The sequence below is a fragment of the Pterocles gutturalis genome, unplaced genomic scaffold (genome assembly GCF_000699245.1).
Source record: "Pterocles gutturalis isolate BGI_N339 unplaced genomic scaffold, ASM69924v1 scaffold25515, whole genome shotgun sequence".
Lineage (NCBI taxonomy): Eukaryota > Metazoa > Chordata > Aves > Pterocliformes > Pteroclidae > Pterocles > Pterocles gutturalis.
In genome coordinates, this window is record NW_010144130.1 from 61,655 (window position 1) to 70,377 (window position 8,723).

At 46.0% G+C, this 8,723-nt stretch overlaps 1 protein-coding gene across 1 annotated transcript in view; it reads left to right on the top strand.

Annotated features, from left to right (window-relative positions):
- Positions 1 to 8,222, top strand: part of SOBP (sine oculis binding protein homolog (Drosophila)) — a gene marked incomplete at its 5' end in the record, with an annotated part of 51,640 nt that extends 43,418 nt beyond the window's left edge. Inside the window, one exon of the mRNA XM_010085014.1 lies at positions 6,823 to 8,222. The remainder of the gene's footprint in view (positions 1 to 6,822) is intronic.
- Positions 8,223 to 8,723: the final 501 nt, after the last annotated feature.

Genomic DNA, 8,723 nt, shown 5'->3' on the forward strand with positions numbered 1-8,723 from the left:
CTGAGTGGGTTTTTCCTCTTCCTTTCCCCACAGTATAATCTACCTGACATTTTGACCACCTGAGTATACCCCCTTGGCTTTGGATGAGTCTGCGTCTGCTCTTGCTTAGGCTGAATCAAACCAGTGTGGGTGCTGTGAAAACCAGGGAAAAACCTCATGGGGACAGTGGCAGGCATGCAGCCCTGGATGGTTACGGACAGAGGCATTGTTCATGGGAAAACGGGAAAATGTTGATTGTTTCCTGATATGGGATGCTGAAACTTTTCACTAAAAAGATTCAATGCCGCTTCTGCAAAAAGTTATTATTGTTGTTATTATTGTTGTTATTATTTTGTGGCCCACAACAGCATTTTAGATGAAAAAGCAAGGCCCAGGCATCACCCAGGTGAGGAGGACTCTCGCAGGGAGGTACGCACTGTTGCTCGGCAAGACCCCCATCCTCACCATTCGACATCCTCCACACCACTACCCACAGTTAATCTGCTTTTTTTTGGCTCTGTATCTGGTTTTACTGGAGAGATCAGCCTGGAGAAGAAAATTGAGAAGCACCTCAGAATAGCCAAAAGCCTGGTGGTTTGGACCCACAGGAGGCTGCTGAAATTCAAGTTGAAGTTTCTATTCTGATTCAGACAAAATCAGAGGCTTAAAGAAGGGTTATCATATCACAGTGGTTGCCTGTTTTCAGGAAAGGCGAGCAGAAACTGTCTGGATTTGGGTTTCCTTCTGGTTTAGTTTTTATGCTTTGTATTTTTGTTTGTTATTTTTTTTGCAAAAAGATCCTTGCAAAGTTTCAGCTTTGCCCAGCACAGAATGGGAGAATTAGTTGAAAATTTGGTTGTTTATTTTAAAAGGAAAATCCTATCTTCTGCTGCATCTGCACATGAAGCATCAGTGGGGCCAAGTAAACTATTTGCATGTCTGCCAAATACATTGGTGCTGCAGTAACTGGAGGGCAATGGGCTGCCTTGCTGTTGTGGAGATACACCCAGTTACACCAGTGTAAATGCCAGGATCTGGTGCAGGCAGGCTCCGTGGTGTGCCATAGGAGCCACGGACAGAGACAGCGGGTGCTACAGCTGAGATTACAAGTCCAGAGCCATGGTGGCATTTTCCTCTTTGTGGGACTTGCATATGTACCTTGAAGTGCCCCAAAATGTAAACCAGAGAGCCCTGTCAGTGAAAGCCTGGGGAAAGATGGTCCCATGGGGCTGGGCAGGAGGGCCTGGCTGACATGGGTTTTGTCTTTAAGTCAGATTGAAAGTGAAGGGGAGTTTCATTAACTCACTGAACAATTGTTCTAAAAAAGATTAAAACTTGAGAAACTTGTTTGAAATAGTGAAAAATTATATTAAGAGAATATTTAGAGAGGTTCTGGGGAGATTGCTACTTTGAAGAGTAGAAGGTGGTATAGGTGGGGAAGGAAGGATGACAACGGCAGAGAAACCTGACAGCAGCACCGATGTTGGCATCTGGGGAACTGAGAACCAATGTTCATCTTAGCCTACCAGGACTGGTCTCTGCTTCCCTCCACGGCTGGGGGATAGAGAGGCTCTTGCCAGGTGTGTTTCAGAGCACCTAACACAGTGCCTGCTCTGGAGCAGCCCTGGGCATGGGAAGGAGAACAAGGACAGGGTGCCCCTGGGTTAAAGTCCGTGAGCCCCTGCCTCTCCCCTCCTCTCCCTGTACAAGGGGAGGAAAGGAGAAAGCACTGCAATTCAGTGGGGATAGGCTTTCACAAAAAGCTTGACAGTGATGGGAACATGAGGAAATAGAAATTTAAAATACTGTGGCATGGGTTCCAGGAGAATGCAAACCTGAAGGGGAGAGTAGGTGCCGTGTCCCCGGGGTCTGTGCAGAGCAGGTTTCATGGCAAAGTTGCATTGCTGCTTTGTGGTACAAGGGAGGATTTACAGCAGCCCAGGCCATTCTCCCCAAGTATGTGGCTGCTCTCTGATGAATTTAGGGATTCCTACTTCCATGAGCTATGAAGAAGAGCTGCATGTTTACCCAGGCCAAGACTGTACTCCTATTTTGGGGAGAGCTTGGAACTGTATTTCCTCCATTTCCTTGCTACATAACAAGGGCATGATGACATACATCCCTGTTCCTAACTTTCTTAGCTAGTTTCAGGGTTCAATTTAACATACACGGAATGAGTTTAGTGAGAGACAGTACTAAATGTACCAGCAAGGGGCTGAACACAAATGTAAACCAGCAAAATTTCCCCAAAGGCCTTTCTAGGAATAGATGCAGGGAAGCAGGAGTCAGCACACAACAGACCTTCTGCTTTTCCAGTTCATGTTTCTTCCTCAAGGTCATTTCCTGACTACAAGGCAACTGGATATGATTGCAAGCACGGCCCCTGGTGCACCCCTGCAACAATTCAGTCACAGAGTTGGGGGTGACTGAGCTGTCCCTACCACTTCTTCTGCCTAGGCATAAAAGGAGGGCAAATCCCACACCTCTTCCCCAATGCATTCCTTGAAGTCACAACGTGCTCAGATTATAGCTCGCATTTCAGTAGGCAGGAGAGCCCGAGTTGCATATCTGACCCAAAGCTGAGAAGGATCCATGGCTTACAAGACCAGAGCAGAAGGAAAACACCACCTTTGAAATCAAGGGATGGTGCTTAAGGACCCTGCTTGTTATCCCATTCATGCTAAAGGCCTCCCCTGACTCTTGCAATGTGGCATCCCTTCAGTCAATTCATGGAGAGGTAAATCATCAAGTATTCAAAGGGGAAGGTTTTAATGAAGAAGCTTGAACTGCTTTAAGAATTGCTAAAGAAAAAAAAAGAAAAAGAAAAAAAATTACAGAACTATTACAAGTAGCAGATGATTCCAGAGTGTTTCCAGGGCTGAGCTTGCTCTCATGCTGACTTTAGCTGCACTCTTGTGGTTTATCTTCAGAGCAGTTTCCCTGAGAAAATAATTTCAGTGCCTTCATTCTATTGCCATGCATGTCCCAGATGAACTAGGCTTCTTTTAGCACATCAGCATTCATTGTCCGGGTGAATTAAGTGTTGTGCTAAATGATGGAAACTGCCATGCCAGCCCACATCAACAGTTGCTTCAGCCCTCCCCACCCAGTCTCTAAATTTTTTCTGAACAATAAGATGTGAATCTGGAGACAGAAATGTTCAATGGAGCACAGAATGAGGGGGAAGCAACCATGGAAAAAACCGTGTGTGTCTGCCTGTGTGTGTGTGTCCAAAGCCATGTCCCCTCTGAAGAGGCAGGACATGGCTGGGAAGGGCACTGGGTAGAAGCAGCTACTTCTGGCACCTATCATTGCCAGCAGGACTATGCTGCCAGTGCTACAATGCTTGGTTCACGGGGCAATGCTGGGAGTGGGCATGCAGGGATCTGTGCTTGGGAATGGGGGAGCAGGAGAAGGCAATGCCCTTGCTGCTGGGCTACCTAGCTCCTTGGCATGGAGGCATGGAGGAGTGGGACAAGGAGCACACCCAGCAATTGGCTCTACCAAGCAGGGCCAAGCTTCCCACTGCACCAGTCCCAGGGGCTGTGCAGGACAAAGGGCTGCAGGTGTGCAGCAGCACCTGGAAAGAGATGGCTAGCTGAAGAAGGGCAGGAGGGAAGCTTGCTGGGGAGGCTTTGCCCAAGCTGTCAATTGTTCTGCCAAGCTCTAACTGTGTTGTTTTGAGCAAGAATTTAAATCCTCACATGTCAGGGCAGAAACCAAAGAGGGAGCTCTGCACTGGTGCAGCCTGTTCCATAGCTGCACGTTGCTCAGGCTGTGACTTAACAGCCACAGAGGGCAACAGTGCATCTCTCACCTGCTGTTCAGAGGAGCACTGTCACTATCTGAGCCCGCATAAGTGAACCTCCAAGTCATCTGCCTGAGCAGGGTCATCATCCAGTTGAGTTACTCTCCTTTTGCCCCACTGCATTGACACTGGGGCAGAAATGAGCCTTCCTACTTGTTCTCTTTCTGTCATCTTTTCCATGCTGCCTCTTGGGATTGGAACCACAGCCTGCCTCTGACTTCTAGGTGGTCTTCCATCCCAGGATCAGTCCACACCTGCTTAGCTTTGGAAAGCTGGCAAAACCCAGCCTGCTCACCTCAGTGCAACTCACATAAGCTCAACTCCATGGCTTTATGCTTCCAAAAATTCTTCTTTTGTGGCTGATGCATTTTTTCTATCTGATCAGCAATATTTGATGTGTGTTGAGGGCAAGTTCAGCTGGGGTGAGGAGCATATGTCGCTCCCCTAAAAAGTAAATTGGTTTTTTGCGAAGATATAAATAGCTGACTTTATTGTGCTGGTCATGCGGGCTGGTGTTGGCACAAGGTGTATAATGTCTAACTGTGAAGTGGTGATGACTAGTGCGTTATTTCTTCATAAAACTTTGCGTGCTATGCCTGATAGGATTTTTTATTCTGTCACTTGATCGCTACAAAGATGCATTCATCAAATGCAATGACTGCCACGTGAGCCAGTCAACAGGGAAGGTCCTTCTCTCCAGTCTGCAGTCTGTTACACTGGGTCTATCTGCAGTAGGGGAAAATAGACAGGACTTACAAAGTTAGCTGGCTGCTCCAGGCAGAAAGCATTGAGAGATAGGGACCTTCTTTATGCTCTCCCTCTCAAATCACTTATCAGTCTATGCTATGCCATGCCATTTGAGACTGATTAGTGAGGGATGGAAATTCATTTCCATTGATATATGGAAAGAGAGGAGCAGGCAAAATACCTGAAGTGCAGAGTAAAGTTTCATGCAGACGTTACAGTTTTTGTTTTCTCTGCTTCCCATTTTAATCTCAGAGCAAGATTTCAAGCCAAAAAGTGACAGGAAGCAGTCATGTGCTTTATGGGGAGTACTTAGTAGGAGCATACATACCAGTTTTCAGTCTAGTTCTTGTCCACAGCAATCTGTACACACAAATCTGCTCATCCTGCTGGGCACATTGCCTGAAAGCCCAGATGTCACTCCTTAATCTAGATATAGTGGTATCCGTGCTCTGTGAGTTTGTGCTGGTCAAGGTATTCAATGTGCCTTCCAGTCTCTGCTTTGAGAAGGGTGGAGGTTTGGCAGGGACACACGAGCACAGCGACAAGAGGGATCACAGAGGAGCCAGTGTGAAGGGGAGATTGTGGAGCAGGCTGAGAAGGAAAATGTGACCCAGCACCAAAATTAAGGCCAATAAGTACTTCAGAGTTTCAGTCTGAATCTGTAGGGGACAGCAGATCCCATCCAAGAAGGAAGAGTCCGAAGCATGCTGCATAGAGAGAGGGCAGTCCCTGCTGGACAGTCTATGTGGTCAACTGACAAGGGAAGCAGAAGCACATGAGGCTATGGTGTATCATCCAGTAGCCTCTAGCTAAGCTAAAGCATCAGGAGCTTATAACCACTGGGGTGTTGTTAATGTTGTGTTACATTGATGAGAAGGTAACTTGGGTTTTCAAAATGGTGATTCCAAAGATTTTTGTGACCTTGGCCTTCACTGCTGGCAAAGCTAACCTTATCTTAGGGAAGCTATCATGCAGCTTTCTGAAGGCCTCAAATCAATAAATCTGTGTTTACTCCAGTTTTGTTCCCTCAATCAAAGCACCAGTGGGCTTCAGAAGGGGTTTTCTGAAAAAGTCCTGTGGGATGCATTCCTTTTGTGTCCTAAAAAATTAGAAAAGAAAGAAGACAAAAGCAGTCAGTACATCTGGTCAGATAACAAAAGAAAAATTGACCTGGAAATGAGGACCAGGACAGAAAGAGGGAACAACTGGAAAGTTAAATTCTTTGCCTAATTCTGTGATCTGCTGTAGCAGGATCCGGAGGATTTTGTCCTCATCTCATACATGGTCTGTGGAAATGTATGCGTTCAACACTGAAAATACCAGATCGTGGTAGCAGTTTATCTCAATGAGAGCAATGCCTAGTTCTACTTTGGGTCCTAAAATGCCTTTATTTGAATTCTGTTTGTCATGCTAGGCAGTGTCAGTCACCATGTGCTGCTGGTTGTGACCCCCTGGTGCTGTAGCTGCTATGGTCGTGGTACAAGACTGGTTGCAGACCATCCCAAGAGAGGACCAAGGAGGTTGTGGGGAACTCCAGCCAGACCTTCCTCATTGCATCTCGGTTTTGTTGTGTTAAGCATACATCTCTCCTTTGTACGACTACGGATTTGGGGAAGGGCCAAGAGGGGCGTCTTCATTTTGCATGCTTAGCACAGATAGTACCTACAGAGTTAGCTCTGTTAGTGGGAGATGCATATTTATGTGAGAATGGAGCTGTCTGGGTATACTGTCCCAGTTTGCCTGGGAGATTGATGAGCCCGGTGGAGCTGTACACCAGCCCGTGCAGTGAGGTGTCTCTGGGGAGCCCTGGCACGTGCAGTGTTCCCTGTTCCCATCCCAAGTGCTGGGAGGTCCTGGTCCAAATGCTTCTTCTTCTCTGACTCCAATTTACCGCCTGTGCTGTGCAGAGAGTGGTACATCCCAGCTCTGTAAAGCACACTGAGATCAAGGGGTGAAAGTTACTGTATAATTGCAAGGTATCATTATTCACCCATGCTCTTGTAGGATGAAAGACGCTCTATGAAACCCAGAGAATGAACTATTATTATATCAGTTTCCAGCTTTTTATCGCAGGAATTCCTCCATCTTCCTTTCCAGCAACCTCAGAGGCTGTGTGTACCGACAGCCCTTGCGGCACGAGGGGCAGCCGAGGCCGAAGCGGTGGGCTTGTGTCTCTGCCCAGCTGCCCACCCAGCCTGAGGCCACATGCAAACTCAGGCGGTGCCCAGCCCGCCTGCCGTGAGTCTCCCGCCACTCTCCCTGACCACCTCTGCTTCTCTGCTTTGCAGGAGCGCTCGCCAACAGGGTACCTTGCATGGAGAAAGGGAGCAGAGCAAACCACATCACTCCACCGAATGACACCAGCTGGTCCGCTCACCACCCCCTCTGGCTGAACGTCCAGCAAAGAAAGCAGCTTCCTGTCACGAAGCCCCTCCGAGAAAGCCTCGGTCCCACGGGTGCCTTTGACCCAGAAGACAGCACATCATGGACCCACACAGTGTGCAACCACCCCTCTTCTCCTCCAAGGAACACTTTTTCCTCTTGGTTTCTTGCTGTGGGGGATTTTTCACCCTGGTTTCAAAAACCACACGGACCAACATAGGTACTTTTCCCTCTCTGACTTCAAAGTTCAGATATTTAAGACTGGACAATGATATGGATTTTTTTTTAACATTTTTTTTTCCTTCAAAAAACTGCTGTGGTTTTGCTGCTACACTAAGGATCGTGATTTGCATTGTATGGTTTTGGACCTATTCAAGTTTTGATGGGGGAAAGGGGTAATACTGGAGTGGCAAGACTTCAGAGTCATCTCTGTCCTACCCATGATGCACTTTTAAATGAAGAGTTAGAATATTTTATTGGCTAATATACTTTCCTTGTTATTTTTACAAAGGCCACCTTTATCCTTTCTAATGCCATATTTTCAGTGTTACACTTTTATGGCTTTTAATTTTTGATTTGACAGATGTAAGAAGCAGCATGAATAGTTTATACTGTGGTTTTTCAGAGACTGAATGCCAAGAGAACTCGGTAAATGTTTATTCTTCTCAGCTTTCTCTTTAAATTCCCCTAAATAGCGCCCCATTTGGGAACAGAGCAAGAGTGTTGAACTAAAGACCAAAATTCCCTCAAGGTGTAAAATAATCTGAGGGGAATATTTGCTGGGCGTCACGAAAGACTTGGATGAAATTTCAACCCTGATGGTTTTCAGTGATCCAGGAAGGCAGTGAGACAATCTCTCCATATGCATAGCCCTTTCATGATAATTAGAATGGTATGGACAAACCAATGAAAACAAGGGTAAAGTGAGAAAGATCCCCCATGATTCTGTTTCACTGTTTGCTTTCTCCTGTCATGGTTAAGAGAAATGTGCAATTCGATCCTCAATCAGTGGGTGGAGGATAACAGGGTAGAATTTACTTGTGTGCACTTGTACAGTTGTAGCCAAGAGTCCAAAAGTACACTAGAGCATGTTATACTGGCACTGAATTGGTAAGAGAGTCGTGGAGTATCCCATTCTGACAAATACGAAAAAAAGAAAAAGAAAAAAAAAAAAAGAAAAGAAAAGAAAAAAAAAGCCAAAAACCCCACAAAAAATAAAAAACAAAAAAAAACTTTAAAAAAATTTCAGATCACCTTGTGATTCAGTGTATCTGTTTACTAACTCTAATAAAGCAATTGTTCACTCTCGAGTGTTCAGAGCACACCTTTTCTATAAGGCTGCTGCGGGGAAGTGAGGAGCAGTCTGGAGGAGCAGTGTCTCTGACAGTGTCAGTGGTGTTGGGAGCAGGGTAGCTGAGCCAGTTGAACCACAGCCTTGTAGTGATGGTGCACTATGAGCACTATGTATATACTGTATTTCTATATTTTCCTTTGTACAGATTCACTTAAGTCAAGCTACTGTTTTACAGGTGCTCCTTATTTATTAGAGCTGTGAAAGCTTGGAAAACACACCGGGCGAGTAAGCTCGCTTTTTAAAAAAAAATAAATAATAATAATAAAACTAGCTTCAAACAAAGATCAAGCGCTGAGCTAAATCCAACAACTCCTGAGTCCAGGGAGAGAGCTCAAAGACATACTGATGAAACATCTTCGAGAGAGCAAGAATCTGCAGCACCCTCAGTGTGCTCTGCTTTCCTTTCGGGCTTGCAATGCTTTTCTCTCTCCCTGACTGGTGTCAGATTTATGA